The sequence below is a fragment of the Gopherus evgoodei genome, chromosome 1 (assembly GCF_007399415.2).
Source record: "Gopherus evgoodei ecotype Sinaloan lineage chromosome 1, rGopEvg1_v1.p, whole genome shotgun sequence".
NCBI lineage: Eukaryota > Metazoa > Chordata > Testudines > Testudinidae > Gopherus > Gopherus evgoodei.
Window position 1 is genome coordinate 133,657,496 of NC_044322.1, and position 17,559 is coordinate 133,675,054.

The following is a 17,559-nucleotide window of genomic DNA, read 5'->3' on the forward strand; positions in this document are numbered from 1 at the left end:
AACCAGGACTCAATTCTTCATGAGAACATCCCCACTTCCCAAGAGAGCCCATCTGCATCCTTTCACTGAGGCAGTTTCTCTCCACTCTAATATATGGAATCAATCTTTTGCCAATAGCCACAGGTATGGCAATCTCCTGTTTGATGTAATGCCCGCTGTTTTACCTCCAAGTGATTTTGATTGTTTGCTGTTGACTGATGGTTTCCATCGATAGTCTTGGGATGGAGTAAGGCTAGGTTATTGAGCCTTGCTTTACATAACTGGCTAACCAAAGAGGGGTGACTGTCCTCCTGCTTGAATGGGCCATCATCAAGACATACTATCCCCTCGTGACTAACTCTTACTCCAAGTCCATAAAGCATATTCCTTAAATATTACCCACTTATATCTCACAATGATTATGAATCTTCACCACTTATAAGCTTTCTCTAGGTACCTTTATATGTTATTCTTTATGGAAAAATAGCATGAGAGATGTTTGGTATAATAAATGTTAGGTTGAGGTGAGGAGTTTGAAAAAGACCAGGGATCCTTGGCCAACAGGCCTCTGTGTCAAACATGGAAATTCCCAAACTGGATCAGATGAGGACCATTTAGTCCACCATCATGTCTCTGACAGTGGCCAGTACCAGACGCTTCAGAGGAAGGTATAAGAACTTTGCAACATGCAGATGTAGAATAATCTGCCCTCCACTCTAGGTCTCCTGCTGGTCTCTAATAGAAACTGGCTTATGACCTGAAGCATAAGTTACAATTATTCCAAAATTGTTGGATAACTCTGGATATTTTTGATATCTAGAGCTGGTTGGTAATTTAGCTGAGAATTTTCATTTTTCTATCGGGAAACCAAATTAAAATGTTTCATTTCTGGTCAGGTCAGCATGAATTTGAATACTTCATGTTTTGAGCTGAAACATTTGATTTCAAAAGAGTTCAGCGAAACATGAAACAATTTCCCATCAAAGCATTGCTTAGAGGGTTTGCAGTTCAGACCCCATTCTCTATGGGTCAGGCTCCCATGAGGACTATAATGCAATGTGGATTTCCCTCTGACTAAACTACTTAGTGCATCATGAGTCACATTACTCTGGATATATTATGGGAGATGTAGCCCAGCCCTGGAGACTAGCTTCTATGGAAGAAAGGGAACATCAAGTGCCTGAACTACAACTCCCATGAGGTAATGTGCTACTAGGGGAAAATACAGTTTAGTATTTAACTGGCTCAGAATGAAACATTTTTAATCAGTTCAATAAAATGAAATGAAGCATTTCATTTCAAGAATGTCAAAATGTTTTGTTTTTTGTTGAAAAGGTAAATTCTGAATTTATGTCCTGCAAAAAAAATTGGGAAAGAAGGGAGACACGCAGTTGGGTTCATTTTCTAAACTTTTCTTGCTCTCCTAATTAGCGGAACTTAGCATTCTCCCCAAAAACATTGGGCCTGATCCTCATATTATGTAAATCAGCAAAGCTCCATTGACTTTGACAGAAACTGGCAAATTTATACCAGTGGAGGATCTGGACCTTTTTATTTAAATATCAAGGGATTCTGCTCATTACTTTACTAGCTTCACAGTATTATGGCTCAATCTAGCAAATGTTTTAAGCACATCTATAGCTTTATTCACGTGAGTAGTCTGAAAGAAACTAATCAGAAAACTAAGGCTGTCAAGCAATTAAAAAAATTGTGATTAACAGCACTGTTAAACAAAAAGAAATGGTATCTATTACATTTTTGGACGTTTTCTACATTTTCAAATATATTTCAATTACAACACAGCATACAAAGTGTACAGTGCTCACTTTATATTACAAATATTTGCACTGTAAAAAACAAGATAGTATTTTTCAATTCACCTAATACAAGTACAATAATGCAAACTCTATCATGAAAGTTGAACCTACTAATGTAGAATTACGTACAAGACTGCATTTCAGAACAAAACAATGTAAAACGTTAGAGCCTTCAAGTCCACTCGGACCTACTTCTTGTTCAGCCAATTGCTCAGACAAACAAGTTTGTTTATATTTCCAGGAGATAATGCTGCCAGCTTCTTGTTTACCATGTCACCACCTGAAAGTGAGAACAGGTGTTCTCATGGCACTGTTTTAGTCAGGTCACAAGATATTTACATACCAGATGCACTAAAGATTCATATGTCCCTTCGTGCTTCCACCATCGTGCTTCCAAAGGACAAGCATCCATGCTGATGTTTTCTGCTTCATAACGATCCAAAGCAGAGCGGACCGATGCATGTTCATTTTCATCATCAGAGTCAGATGCCACCAGTAGAAGGTTGATTTTCTTTTTTGGTGGTTCGGGTTCTGTAGTTTCTGCATCTGAGTGCTGCTCTTTTAAGACTTCTGAAAACATGCTTAGCGAACAGGAGCTGCTAACAAGGAGTTTCGCAAGGGAGTTCTCCAGGTGAAGGAGGAGCAAATGCAGCATCAGTGGGGTAAGTGACTGTCTGCAGTGTGTGTGTTTGTGGTTGGGGGTTACTTGCTGTGTGCCGAGCTTGTGTTTGTCAGTCTGTTTGGTTGTTGTGGTGGTTTGTTTGTTTGAAGGACCGTGTGCTGTAGCTGGCAGTTGGAGGCTGAGCTACCAAGGAAGGTTTGAAAGCTAGAAGCCTCTGGTAATTGGCTGAGCCTTAACCAGTGGGCGGGGCATTCACTCAGGCCAGGGCTTTATAAAGCTGCGCACAAGCAACCAGGGAGCTTAGAGAACAGGAGCTGCTAACGGAGTTTCGCAAGGGAGTTTGGAAGGGGAGTAGGAAGAGAGTGGGGGTCCCTTGTCGGTCTCATCTGTGACCCATTGGTCCCCTGAACCTATAAATCAAGCCACATCCAAAACCTTTCTGTTTAAAGCAGTGCAGAGCAGACAGGGAGCTGCAGACAGGAATTTGAGAGAGTTTGACAGAGGGAGGCTTACGATGGTTAGGAGGACCCGCAACACGTGTGGCAGCACTGCTTCTGTCTCTTCCACCTGCGCCTGTAGCCAGACAGAGCACCAAAGCATGGATGCTTTTACCCAGATTCTGGTGTGGGTTTGCAAAGACTGTAACTTGCAATTTCCACTTACTGATATTCAGGCTGGGGGTGGCATCCAATATGAAAGGTGCCTACTGGTGGAATCTCTCAGGCAGCAGGTGGGAGAGCTACAGGAGGAGGTGGCTAGGCTGAGGAACATCCGTATCCATGAGCAATTCCTGGACAGTATCCATGTGGAGACAGCTGACGTAGCTGTCCCAGTTCACAGGACTACTGACACACCAGTGGAGGAGGAAATGGCTCAGGGTGGACACTAGCAGCTGGTTACTTCTGGCAGCAGGCAGTGCTCCACCCCTGCTGCGAACCCTCCTGCTGTGGTAATAGATAACCGGTACGCTCTTCTTGATACAGGAGAGAAGACATCACCCCCAACAGTTAAGGAGGGGAAGCCTCGTACCCCTAAGGCTGGGAGGTCTGCTGCCACCACTGATAATAAGAAACGTAGGGTAGTGGTGGTTGGGGACTCTCTGCTGAGGGGGACAGAGACACTCATCTGTCGCCCTGACCATTCATCCTGGGAGGTATGCTGCTGCCAGGGGCCCGTATCCAAGATGTTACAGAGGCATTGTCGAGGATTATCCGGCCTTCTGACTACTACCCCATGCTACTCATCCATGTGGGCACAAATGATACTGCGAGGTGTGACACTGAGCAGATCAAGAGTGACTACAGGGCTCTGGGAGTACGGGTTAAAAAAGGTCGGAGCGCAGGTGGTGTTCTCTTCGATTCTTCCTGTCGAAGGTAAGGGCCCGGGCAGAGACAGATGCATCATGGAGGTGAATGCTCGGCTGCGAAGATGGTGTTGCCAGGAGGGCTTTGGCTTCCTCGACCACGGGATGCTATTCGAGGAAGGACTGCTAGGAACAGATGGCGTTCACCTTTCGAAGCGGGGAAAGGCCTTATTTGCGCACAGACTGGCTAACCTAGTAAGGAGGGCTATAAACTAGGTTCGACAGGGACAGGTGAGCAAACCCCACAGGTAAGTGGGGAACAAGACCTGGGAGATGGGTCGGAAACAGGAGGGAGCACGGGCTATAATGGCAGAGAGAAAGGAGGGTCAGGGCAGAGCTGGGAGGCAAGATCAAACCAGTATCTTAGATGCCTATATACAAATGCAAGAAGTATGGGTAATAAGCAGGAAGAACTGGAAGTGCTAATAAATAAATACAACTATGACACTGTTGGCATTACTGAAACTTGGTGGGATAATACACACGACTGGAATGTTGGTGTGGATGGTTATTAGTTTGCTTAGGAAGGATAGACAGGGGAAAAAGGGAGGAGGTGTTGCCTTATATATTAAAAATGTACACACTTGGACTAAGGTGGAGATGGACATAGGAGATGGAAGTGTTGAGAGTCTCTGGGTTAGGCTAAAAGGGGTAAAAAACACAGGTGATGTCATGCTGGGAGTCTACTACAGGCCACCTAATCAGGTGGAAGAGGTGGATGAGGCTTTTTTCAAACAACTAACAAAATCATCCAAAGCCCAAGATTTGGTGGTGATGGGGGACTTCAACTATCCAGATATATGTTGGGAAAATAACACCGCGGGGCACAGACTATTCAATAAGTTCCTGGACTGCATTGCAGACAACTTTTTATTTCAGAGAGTTGAAAAAGCTACTGGGGGGAAGCTGTTCTAGACTTGATTTTAACAAATAGGGAGGAACTCGTTGAGAATTTGAAAGTAGAAGGAAGCTTGGGTGAAAGTGATCATGAAATCATAGAGTTTGCAATTCTAAGGAAGGGTAGAAGGGAGTACAGCAAAATAGAGACAATGGATTTCAGGAAGGCGGATTTTGGTAAGCTCAGAGAGCTGATAAGTAAGGTCCCATGGGAATCAAGACTGAGGGGGAAAAACAACTGAGGAGAGTTGGCAGTTTTTCAAAGGGACGCTATTAAGGGCCCAAAAGCAAGCTATTCCGATGGTTAGGAAAGCTAGAAAATGTGGCAAAAGACCACCTTGGCTTAACCACGAGATCTTGCGTGACCTACAGAATAAAAAGGCGTCATATAAAAAATGGAAACTAGGTCAGATTACAAAGGACGAATATAGGCAAACAACACAGGAATGCAGAGGCAAGATTAGAAAGGCAAAGGCACAAAATGAGCTCAAACTAGCTATGGGAATAAAGGGAAACAAGACGACTTTATCAATACATTAGAAGCAAGAGGAAGACCAAGGACAGGATAGGCCCACTGCTCAGCGAGGAGGGGGAAACAGTAACAGGAGACTTGGAAATGGCAGAGATGCTTAATGACTTCTTTGTTTCGGTCTTCACTGAGAAGTCTGAAGGAATGTCTAATATAATGAATGCTTATGGGAAGAGGGTAGGTTTAGAAGATAAAATAAAAAAAGAGCAAGTAAAAAATCACTTAGAAAAGTTAGATGCCTGCAAGTCACCAGGGCCTGATTAAATGCATCCTAAAATACTCAAGGAGTTAATAGAGGAGGTATCTGAGCCTCTAGCTATTATCTTTGGGAAATCATGGGAGACGGGGGAGATTCCAGAAGACTGGAAAAGGGCAAATATAGTGCCCATCTATAAAAAGGGAAATAAAAACAACCCAGGAAACTACAGACCAGTTAGTTTAACTTCTGTGCCAGGGAAGATAATGGAGCAAGTAATTAAAGAAATCATCTGCAAACACTTGGAAGGTGGTAAGGTGATAGGGAATAACCAGCATGGATTTGTAAAGAACAAATCGTGTCAAACTAATCTGATAGCTTTCTTTGATAGGATAACAAGCCTTGTGGATAAGGGAGAAGCGGTGGATGTGATATACCTAGACTTTAGTAAGGCATTTGATACGGTCTCGCCTGATATTCTTATAGATAAACTAGGAAAGTACAATTTAGATGGGGCTACTATAAGGTGGGTGCATAACTGGCTGGATAACCGTACTCAGAGAGTAGTTATTAATGGCTCCCAATCCTGCTGGAAAGGTATAACAAGTGGGGTTCCGCAGGGGTCTGTTTTGGGACCGGCTCTGTTCAATATCTTCATCAACGACTTAGATGTTGGCATAGAAAGTACGCTTATTAAGTTTGCAGACGATACCAAACTGGGAGGGATTGCAACTGCTTTGGAGGACAGGGTCAAAACTCAAAATGATATGGACAAATTGGAGAAATGGTCTGAGGTAAACAGGATGAAGTTCAATAAAGATAAATGCAAAGTGCTCCACTTAGGAAGGAACAATCAGTTTCACACATACAGAATGGGAAGAGACTGTCTAGGAAGGAGTATGGCAGAAAGAGATCTAGGAGTCATAGTGGACCACAAGCTTAATATGAGTCAACAGTGTGATACTGTTGCAAAAAAAGCAAATGTGATTCTGGGATGCATTAACAGGTGTGTTGTAAACAAGACACGAGAAATCATTCTTCCGCTTTACTCTGCGCTGGTTAGGCCTCAACTGGAGTATTGTGTCCAGTTCTGGGCACCACATTTCAAGAAAGATGTGGAGAAATTGGAGAGGGTCCAGAGAAGAGCAACAAGAATGATTAAAGGCCTTGAGAACATGACCTATGAAGGAAGGCTGAAGGAACTGGGTTTGTTTAGTTTGGAAAAGAGAAGACTGAGAGGGGACATGATAGCAGTTTTCAGGTATCTAAAAGGGTGTCATCAGGAGGAGGGAGAAAACTTGTTCACCTTAGCCTCCAATGATAGAACAAGAAGCAATGGGCTTAAACTGCAGCAAGGGAGATTTAGGTTGGACATTAGGAAAAAGTTCCTGTCAGGGTAGTTAAACACTGGAATAGATTGCCTAGGGAAGTTGTGGAATCTCCATCTCTGGGGATATTTAAGAGTAGGTTAGATAAATGTCTATTAGGGATGGTCTAGACAGTATTTGGTCCTGCCAAGAGGGCAAGGGACTGGACTCGATGACCTCTCGAGGTCCCTTCCAGTCCTAGAGTCTATGAGCCACACCTCGTCCCTCGCAGATTTTGGAAGGCTCTTCAGATTTTTAGGCCTTTGGTCAAGAGCTGTAGCTATTCTTAGAAATCTCACATTGGTACCTTCTCTACATTTTGTCAAATCCTCTCTGAAAGTGTTCTTAAAAAACCATGTGCTGGTTCATCATCCAAGCCTGCTATAACATGAAATATATGGCAGAATGCGGTAAAATAGAACAGTTCTCCCCCAAAGAGTTCAGTCACAAATTTATTTAATGCATTATTTTAACGAGCATCAGCATGGAAAAATGTCCTCTGGCATGTTGGCTCAAGCATGAAGGGGCATAATGTTTAGCATATCTGGCACATAAATGCCTTGCAACACCAGCTACAAATGTGCCATATGAATGCCTGTTCTTACTTTCAGGTGATATTGTAAATAAGAATCAACAACAGTATCTCCTGTAAATGTAAACAAGCTTGCTTGTCTTAGTGATTGGCTGAACAAGAGGTAGGCCTCAGTTAGGGTGACCAGACGTCCCGATTTTATCGGGACTGTCCCGATATTTGCTTGTTTGTCCCACGTCCTGACCAATGCTAGGTCAGGACACTGGACAAACAAGCAAAGGCTCCGGAGCTCGGAAGGGCTCACGCCCTCCCCCGTCCCGACTCCACCCCCTCCTTCTCCCATTGGATCCCTCCCCAATCCCCGTCCCCTCACTGCCCCATTGGCTCCCTCCTCAAATCCCCGCCTCTTGCCAAGCACGCCATGCCTAGGAGAAACAGGGGAGCACGGGGCCGGGGTAAGTGTGAGTCCGGCCTGGCCTCGTGCAGGCAGGACTCATGCGCTGTACCTGGAGGGAGAGTAGGGGGCGGCCCGCGGGGCCAGGCGGCGGCTGTTCTCCCCACGTGGGCAGAGGGACTCGGGAGCAGCCGCAGCTGCAGCTCCCACTGCCGCGGGGGAAGGAAGTGGCCAAGCACATAGCGCTCGGTGGCTGCAGCTTTGGCGCCCGGGCCCGAAACCCCCAAGCCCGGGCCTGCTGCGGGGACTCAGCGTGCACGCTGCGCCCAGCCCCTGGCCAGTCGCATCTGGGCTGGCTGCCCAGCTGGTGCAATCCTGCGGTGGAGGCAGCGGCAGCCCAGCCCCGTTCATTCCCCTGTGGGACCCGAGCGGGATGGAGGGGACTGGCCGGGGCCGCCCGTGGGATTGCACCAGCTGGGCAGCCAGCCCCGACGCGACTGGCCAGGGGCTGGGCGCAGCATGCGCGCTGGGTCCCCGCAGCAGGCCCGGGGGGTTCAGGCCTGGGTGCCAGAGCCGCAGCCGCCGAGATGGCCAGCGGCCGCTTCCTCCCCCCACGGCAGTGGGAGCTGCAGCAGCGGCTGTTCCCAAGTCCCACTGCCCAGGTGGGGAGAACAGCTGCCGCCTGGCCCCGCAGGCCACCCCCTACTCTCCCTCCAGGTACCGCGCCTGAGTCCTGCCTGCTTGGGGCCAGGCCGGACTCACACTCACCCCGGCCCCGCGCTCCCCTGAGTCTCCTGGGCCTCCCTCCAGCGCTTGCGGAGGGAGGAGGAATCGGGGGTGGAGTTTTGTTTATTTTATTCCCCTTGCCCCCCACCCCCGGCATCCCGATATTTGACCTGGGTGATCTGGTCACCCTAGCCTCAGTGGACTTGTAGGCTCTAAAGTTTTACATTGTTTTTGAGTGCAGTTATGTAACAACAAATCTACATTTGTAAGTTGCACTTTCATGACAAAGAGATTGCACTACAGTACTTGTATGAGGTGAATTGAAAAACCTTCTCTTATCATTTTATTACAAATATTTGCACTATAAAAGTGAGCATTGTATAATTTGTATTGTGCTGTAACAGAAATATATTTGAAAATGTAGAAAAAAATCCAAAAATATTTAATACATTTCAATTGGTACTGTTTAACAATGTGATTAATTGCAATTAATTTTGAGTTAATTGCATGAGTTAACTGCAATTAATAAACAGACCTACAGAAAACTCATGTGAGTAAAGTTACACAGGTGCTTAAATGTATTCAGGAGCAGGCCATATTTTACCAAACTTCTACTCCCCTCCCCCCAATACTTAAAATTCAGCTAAATGAGGACAGTAAAAGTCAGTGCTTTTCACCTCTTTTCCTAATCTAATTACAAGATTTATACGGATTCCCCTAAGCAAAACTATCATTAATGTACAATTAAAGCGGGGATTCTGTTCCCCTTACAAAGGACTAAAATGAATTATAATATAACACTGCAGCTGACAATGTAAATGTCAATGTCAGAATATTTTCTGTTAAGGATATAACTAACTTGTCCATTGTAACTTTTTCATTGCATGATTATATTGCACTCTGCTCATCACGCCAGCCCATACCAAGAGGCAGCGGGTGTGGGTTTGAGGCAGACTTGGTATGGAACTGGAACAACACATGTAAGTTTTAGTACCAAAAACTCAAAGAGAAGTGGCCCCAAATACAACGTTCAAAGGGCACTCGTCAGATTTTGCATGTGTCAGAATCATTTCCGCACATACATACACCAACTGTACAATTAATGAAATGCTAAGCATCACTGAATCTCACTAAGAAAATGGCACAGGGCCTGATCCTGTGCTACTGAAGTAAATGAGAGTTTTAATTTTGACTTCTGTGGACCAGGATCAAAACACATACAGAATTTTGACTCAGAGTCGGGGAGTTAAAGGGTCAATGGTCAAGGTGTGATGGACTATCAAGTACCAACTCCTTTCAGCAGTAATAAAAATCTTAATACAACTAGATAATTTATAAGTGTATTACTGTGGCAAAATATTGTTACTATAGTCCATTTTGTTACAATAAAAATTGATACCAAACCCATTGCATCTTCTCAGGCACTATCCCACTGGGCCAGGAGTAGAGCCTTAGCTTTCTCTTAATCTTTTTAGTATTTTTCAAAGTGTGTTTAGACCGAGACATGTTACAAGAAAAATCTAATCATATTGCAGGGCCAAATAAAAACACCTTAAAGTGTTATATTCCCGCTTTTTTTGAATTGCACATCTTTCCATCCATATCACCATAAGATGGTATAATAAATATCTACAAAGTTTCAGGAAACAAGGAAGTATCAAGAGCTATTAAGAGCTCTTTTTATTATAAACATCAGATCAAACTGAACTTCATCAAACCATTTTGGTGCATTTTAAGTTCCATATAGGATAGATTTCATATTACAGGCTTGTGATATCAAGTGATGTGCAATAACTCTTTATAACCTGCAGAAACAGTATAAGCACTAAATAGCACAAATGTACAGAAAAACTGTGCAGCAAAAGGTGGACTAGTGTATGGGAAACCTTAAAAGGTTTGGAAGTTCAGTTCAAATAAGACCTGAAAGTTCTGATGCTTATTCAAACCTTTATCCACATTTCTGTGTGTCCCTTTTCTTTCTCTCTTACTAGTGTAAGAGGGGGACCAGGCCTGCTATTGTGGGGAACTTTCCTGGCTTATACGCTACCCCAGTAAAGTGGGCTAGCGAAAGGATCTGAGTCCTCACTCCCCCATTCTTTACCCAGAGGCCTGCCTGACCTCGAGGGCTCCCTTCCACACTCCTGTGTGGCAGAGTCCTCGTAACCCCAACAAAGGCTGGGCCCAGGATTCCTGGGGGCCTTGACCCCCAATTTTGCCATGGTCACTTACGGCAGACGCTAGGGGAGGGGTCGGCAACCTTTCAGAAGTGGTGTGCCAAGTCTTCATCTATTCATGCTGATTTAAGGTTTCACGTGCCAGTAATACATTTTAAAGTTTTTAGAAGGTCTGTTTCTATAAGTCTATAATATATAACTCAACTATCGTTGTACGTAAAGTAAATAAGGTTTTTAAAATGTTTAAGAAGCTTTATTTAAAATTAAATTAAAATGCAGAGCCCCCCGGACCAGCGGCCAGGAATCCCAGGCAGTGTGCGTGCCAGTGAAAATCAGCTCGCATGCTCTCTTTGGCACAGGTGCCATAGGTTGCCTACCCCTGGGCTAGGGTGTCCCCACTCCAGCATGCTCTCTCTGCACTGGACGCTTCCCTGACCTGATCATTACATACAGTTAAAAGCAAATACAATTTATTAAACGGCAATACATTTTAAAAAATAAGGAAAAACTGAGAAAGGTTAAAGGAAAACACCAACCCTGCTCTGTGGCATGGGGACATCACAACCAGCGTCTCTGGAATGTAGGAGAAGTCCACAGTCTGTTTCTCACAAGTCCCAGGCCTCCTTCTCAGGCCCTGGCTGTGCTGCAGGGATGCTGCGGGTTGGACACTTGCTCTGGTGGTGGCCACATGCTCTCAGGCTCTAGGTGGCAGGACTCTTCTTCTCAGTGTCAGCCACCCATCGGGGTTATGATCCCCCACTCCCAAGTCTGGCCTGTAAGGCCTCTTGGTTGGGGGACACTGTGATGGCCCCACTACCCAGGGTCCCCTTTCGCTTTCCCCAGCTGCTCACCGTACCCAGCTCCTACCTGCTCCAGCCTCAGCTCCAGCTCCACTCTGCCTCAGCACTGATGCTGCTCTGGTTCCAGCCCCCTGGGCTGCTTTTTCTGGCCCCTCTGGCTATGGTTGCTGCAGCTCTCCTCCCAGCACAGGTCTGCTCTATGAGCTACTTCTGTGGCTCTGCTCCCAGCACTGACTGGCTCCCTCGGCTGCTTCTCTGGCTGGCACAGCCCTGCTCACTGGCTCAGCTTGGCCCCAGTCTGTGACCCAGGGAGCTCCAGCTCACATGGAGGATGGAACCACCCTGGCCTCCTGACTCCCTCATTAGCCTGCCCATGCCCTGCCAATCAGGCTGACCTAGAGTACTGGCCTCTCTCCATTGCCCCATGGCACTGTCAGTCTCAGGGTCCTGATTTCCTATTGACCCTTCCCCTTACGTTTAGTACTGGGAGCTAGCCAACCAACCCCGCCCCCCCCACCCACTGAGTGTTAATAAGGGGACAAAAGTCCCCTTATATTCATCTCTGCCTCCCCGCCCCTATTTTCTCCCAGCCAATCTGATTCTTCTCCCTGACTCCATCTTTCTACTCTGCTGAGCTCCAACAAGTCCCCAGAGCATTTACAAATTCATCAGTCATAAAAAGTATCCCTGACCCACCCTTCAGCAGACTCCTTACCTTTGGTGCTATTCTGTTGATGGACTCTACGGTCTGGCACTATTTTTACTGAGCTCAAAGGCTTCCGCAGGTTAGAAGGGGTCCAGAATGCATTGCCCCCACCCTTGATCCCACAGAAGCCCTGGAATTTGTTAGATTGGAAGTCAGCAGCCAGCGCAGCAAAGAATGCCAGACATTCTGAGAACCTGAGATGTATTTCATCAAAGGTAGAAGCCTGTTGGGGATTAGTGAGAGAGATACACATCTAAATAATTTAGAACCTAATAAAAGGTTTAGGTATGGTTCTGTTCAAGATGGGGGAGAAGGCTCAGATTTTATTTGTTCCAAGCTGGTTATGCACATCCATTGTGTGTGTGTGTGTATATATATATTAAATAATATGTGTGTATATATATATTAAATAATATGCTATTCATTGTGTGTGTGTATATATATATTAAATAATATGCTATTTATAAAACTAATGATATCATTAAGTAATTCAGTATAAAGTTAATAAGGAAGTGGCTATGTCTGCTCTGAAATGTTTACTCTTAACTCTGGTTTAAATTCTATCATGTAAAGTTTTTGTGAACTTCAAGTCTGACCTCTATAGGTATGTAACTGAAATGTTATCAAAAGATACTGTACCTAAGTTGTACAAAGATTTTATTTGGCCTTATGTAGTGTGTCTTCCAACCACTGATGAGGTGTAAATAATTAAGGTTTTATTTTTAAAATCACTAATGTGCATTTGGTTCAAACAATTGCAGTTTTACAAGAGGCGTATACTGCACAATAATCAAATAGCACCATTTTATACTCAGATTTATTTCCTCTCTCCACCACCACCCTCAAACATGGCATGATCTTTCATAGCTACAGAAGAATGTTATCAATTGGAAAATAACAAATTTGAGTTTTTCAAAACTTATGTTTTTAAAATGTCCTGTACGGTGCCACCTTTTTCTAATCATAACCAACTATTCTAACAAACTATCCTTTGTCCAGTGATTGAGTCCCCTCTGTTCCCACAAACCTACAGCACATGTTGCCATAGTTACTCTGCATGTCTATTTACCACACAAGTGATCAAAGAAAGCAAACACACACACACACACACACACAAACCTTGCCAGACTTCCTACCGGGTAATGTCCAGCCACTAATTAACTGATACACTCTCAGCCCACAGATTCCATACACTTGTTTTCTTTTTTGTATATGGCACACAAAAACAGAAGTCTAGAAGGAGAATTTATCTCTGAGAAAAGACAGCGCCTGGGGAACTAAAAAAAAAAAAAAAAAGAGACGGCATGGAACGCTAAGCAGCACTTCCTAAAGCAAGTCTTATGATTACAATATTTCAGGACAAGGATATAGATTTCTTAGCAAGGAATAAATTAAGAATTAAAAAGGTGCACTAAAGAAAGTAGGAAATAGAAACCACATGCTAAAAAGCTAAACATCTGTACGGAAGAGGGATGATTTTATGTTTTACATGTGTTATCGACTAAAATTCTATCCAGTGTGTATGCACTCTATGAATCATATACTATAAAAGCTATGACTACAGCTATGATAAATAAGAACTGAAATGGCCTCTGTGCCTTACAGATTTTATCTTCACTTTTAATTAGGTTCATAATGATCCATTAGCAAATTGCATGTCTTATAGGATCCTTTTATAGGACTGTGGGCCCAGTCCTGCTCTGATCAAAGTCAATGACTTTGACTTGAGTGAAAAATAAAGCCCCAAATCTGCTTTCACAGAACTCCTATGCTCTGCATTATGGTGTTAGTATGTTTGAGGATATTATTTGTTGTGGGCAAAAATAGTTTGAAAATGGGTTTGAATATTCAAAAAATTAATTGATTATCTAGTTTCTATTAAATCCATTTGGGGAACCTAAAACAGATACCACACTGCCCTCTCCAGTTATAAAGTAAATACCAAGAATACAGACAAACAAACTGCACCCAGCCACAGTGGCCTCAATAAATCTTGGACCGCTGACACACCTGTGTTCTTATCTGAACTTTTGATCTTTGAGAGTTCTTACTCTTTTGATCTCTTTTCCCAAGTAGTAAGCTGGTCAGAGTTTTAGTACATGGAAATTTCAGTATCCATAGTGAAGCTGAAGATTTGTTTCCTGGTACAGTATATATTTGGCTGGCATGTTAGGCCTTCTTAAGAAGCTACACAGTTCCACTTCCTAGGGACATATTTTTGACTAGAAGCCTGAAATTTTCCAGCTGCAGAATTACCAAGGTGCTTTCAAAGATGTGATGTACACAGCAGTTGTGAAGTTTCCATACAATTCCATTACAGAGGTTTGAGTCGAGTTATTATTTATATCAGACAGAACAGAGACAGTCACAGCCCTTGCTGAGGTTTTAAATTACTTCCTAATAAAAGGCTACTTCTTTTCACCTGTCTCATTTATGAATCTCAGCACAGCATTCCAAACAACCAACCAATGATGTCCCACTAGGGACTGTTGGCCTGGCACAGTTGTAAAGCAGGTTGAATCCTATCAGCCCAACAGGCAGCATATTACATTTCTATGAGTAATTTCTGCTCTTCGACTAGGGTAGTTAGCTGCATTGCACTATTTTGAACCTATACACTATTGTTCAGTATCTGTATACTGCCTGTAGGCCAGATCATTCATCAGCACAATATATTTAATTTCAATGCGATGACACACACATTTGTTTGATAGTTAACCCTGCAAATCCAAACAATACTATAATTATGACAACAAATTGGCTGGCAGATATAAAAGGCACATTTTTTCCTGAGTACTCATTCTCTTCAGAAATTTTCCAATAAAATCAGAAGTTATTCCTAACCATCTCATGCATCCAATTGAATAGCACTTCAGTTCCTGAATATTTTGCTTCCTTATTTTGTACTGTCCTTTGATCATCACATTTGGAGGCTTATCAAGATCTCCAGTTACCATTTTAAAGATGCAAAGAGGCTGTTTGATCAAGATATGCATGATTAGTCCCTTCAGCTCTAGACTATTAGGTCACTAGCTTTGTTCGGCAAGAATTAGTAGTAAACACAGATTTTCCTCTGCCAAACTGAAATATTTCACACACAAATACCACTGAAATCCAGTGGCAACTTCAGAATTGTGCATGTGGTATAAGTAAGGTCAACCAAGTTGGGAAAGCTTACATAAAAATGTTTGTCTAAACACACAGGGGCCAATCTTCACCACCTGTGAAGCTCCATTATGAAGCTATGACAATTTATACCAGGCAAAGGTCTGCCCTATTGGATCTGGTTCTTCTCTCATGTACAGAGGGAAAAAACAGGAGTACCTTCATTAAAATTAATGGGGCTGCAGAAATGTAAAGCTACTGTGAGGGGAGAATCAGGCCCACATTCTCAACTTCATGGATGCAACTTCCCAGGAGATACTGCTGCCACAGAAGTAGTAGAAAGAGGAGGACTTCTGTTGGATGGAGGTGGGTATTATATAATGAGTCAAAAATATTCTAATGCTAAATCTGTCCCTCCTCTTTTCTTTTTACTGGGGAGTCCCTGAAGAATTTTAGTGCTTTTTATTTTCTCACTAACTCCCACCCCTCTTTTTCCTCTTCTCCTCTCCTGGTTTCCTCCTCTTATTTATTCACACACACAAGTGCACACTTTACAACCTTATGCTTCAAACAGAAGCACCCCAGATAGGCAGCACTCATCTGTTTGTAGCAATGTTTTTGTATTTTCTTATGCTCTGACATATCATATCCCAACTTTCTTCTGATCCTCTTTGACGCCTCCCTTTTTAGGGTTCTTTTTTGTGGTGACACTGCATTCTGCTGATCACATAGATAAAGGACTAATTGAACCCCAGCAATGCAGTATTTAAACTTTAGTTTCCATTTGCACTCCACTGTGACAAGAACTCCCTCCCTCCCCCAACAACCTTTAAAAAGGTAAAAAGTAGATTTTTGCCCACTCGCAAAAACTGTTTTTCCTCCACATATGGCAAAATGGTCTAAAATACATGAGTGCTTCCATCTTGTTTTCAAAAAGTGGTTGAAAAAACAAATGCTCCATTTCCACTGCACGTGCAAACTCTACCCCTGCTTCTACCCTCCTCTCCCCTCTACCTCCTCCCCCACCATGCCCCAAGTCGTACTGATTTCAGAAAGCTGACTCTCACAGACACAAGAACATTTTTCTCAGAGCCTGACTTTCATACGGTGGCTATTCGTAAAACAAAGTATTGATTTTAAGATGTTGATTTGCCAGGGTCTTTAATTCAGAGCCAAGCTCTGCTTAAAGGCTGAGATCTACATCTGCCAGTACTCTGTACTCTCTGTGTTCTAACTGCATATTTTAATTGCAAAACTACAAACAGTGTAGTATCAAATTGTTATCCCATTGTGACCTTCAACTTTGAGAAGAAGCAAACAGCTGCTTTTGTCCATTCATGTGGATAGCAAGCTTTTAAAAAAGTAAGCATACTTGAATAATAATTGGTTTTCTAGGCTCTTTTCTGCAATGTTACAGTGCTTCTTCTGAAAACTGCTGAGACTACTATATATTAAAGCAACTGAAAAATTTAAGTATTGGCAATTTGTGTGTGAGTTGCTGTGCATGTTTAATAAATCACTTCCACACACCTCTACAGTTTAAACAACACATTTTTCTTTTACATGTCACAAACAAGGTTGTGAGAAAGTCTACACAATATATTTAATCTAGGGCAAATTGGAATTGATTTACATATCCTACAGACAGCTTTCATGCCCTTTACAAAACTGTATCAAATAATGAATTGCATGACATCACTTACTAGCAATAAAATCAAACTGAAAGTAAAAACCCTTGGTTAATTTGTATTTATTTAAAAAGGATCTTCAGGCTAAAAATCTAAAGGTTTCTGCAAATGCTATCTAGTCCAACAAAGCAAATATTTACAGACCAACCCAACTTTCCCCCTCTTTGCTCCCTCTGTTACAGATCTCTAAATGCTTTGCAGCATGTTCCTTACCTGCCTCATGTTTAGAATTCCATTATCCACCCAGCAGGAAACAATCTGAATTCAAATTTACAGCGTAATTTCAAAGTAAAAACAAAAATCCATCAGCAGTTTCCGTATAAACAAGCTGCTAAGTTTCTCTCTCTCTCATTTTCCTTTATTTTTTGCTGTGGGGACTCTTCCTAAGACAATGTCAAGTTTTGCAACCTTTCCTCTAGCCTATTAAAAGTCAGGAGTAGGGAGGCAACTGTCTGCCTTGGTCTTATTTCAAATCACGGCTCAGAGATGTAGCAGTTGGCTGAATTAGGCCATGAAATAGCCTCACCAATCAGCGGAAAGGGGAGGGAGGTATAACACAGAGAGACTGCCTACATGAGGATTAGGAAAGCTTTCAAGGATTTAAAAGACTGAAAGCAGCTGGAAACAGTGTCTAAGGCTACAAAGAGGGAAGTCAATTTGTGGT

The 17,559-nt window shown here is 43.2% G+C and overlaps 1 protein-coding gene across 5 annotated transcripts in view; it reads right to left on the reverse strand.

Annotated features, from left to right (window-relative positions):
• MID1 (midline 1) overlaps positions 1 to 17,559 on the reverse strand; it is a 362,051-nt gene that overhangs the window by 204,351 nt on the left and 140,141 nt on the right. Inside the window, exon 1 of one of the 5 annotated variants that reach the window (XM_030572652.1) lies at positions 17,109 to 17,362. The exons of the other annotated variants lie outside the window; for them this stretch is intronic. The gene's annotated coding sequence lies outside the window, so the exon portion shown is untranslated. Of the gene's footprint in view, positions 1 to 17,108; positions 17,363 to 17,559 lie in introns of those variants that run through there. 5 annotated transcript variants of the gene reach the window in all.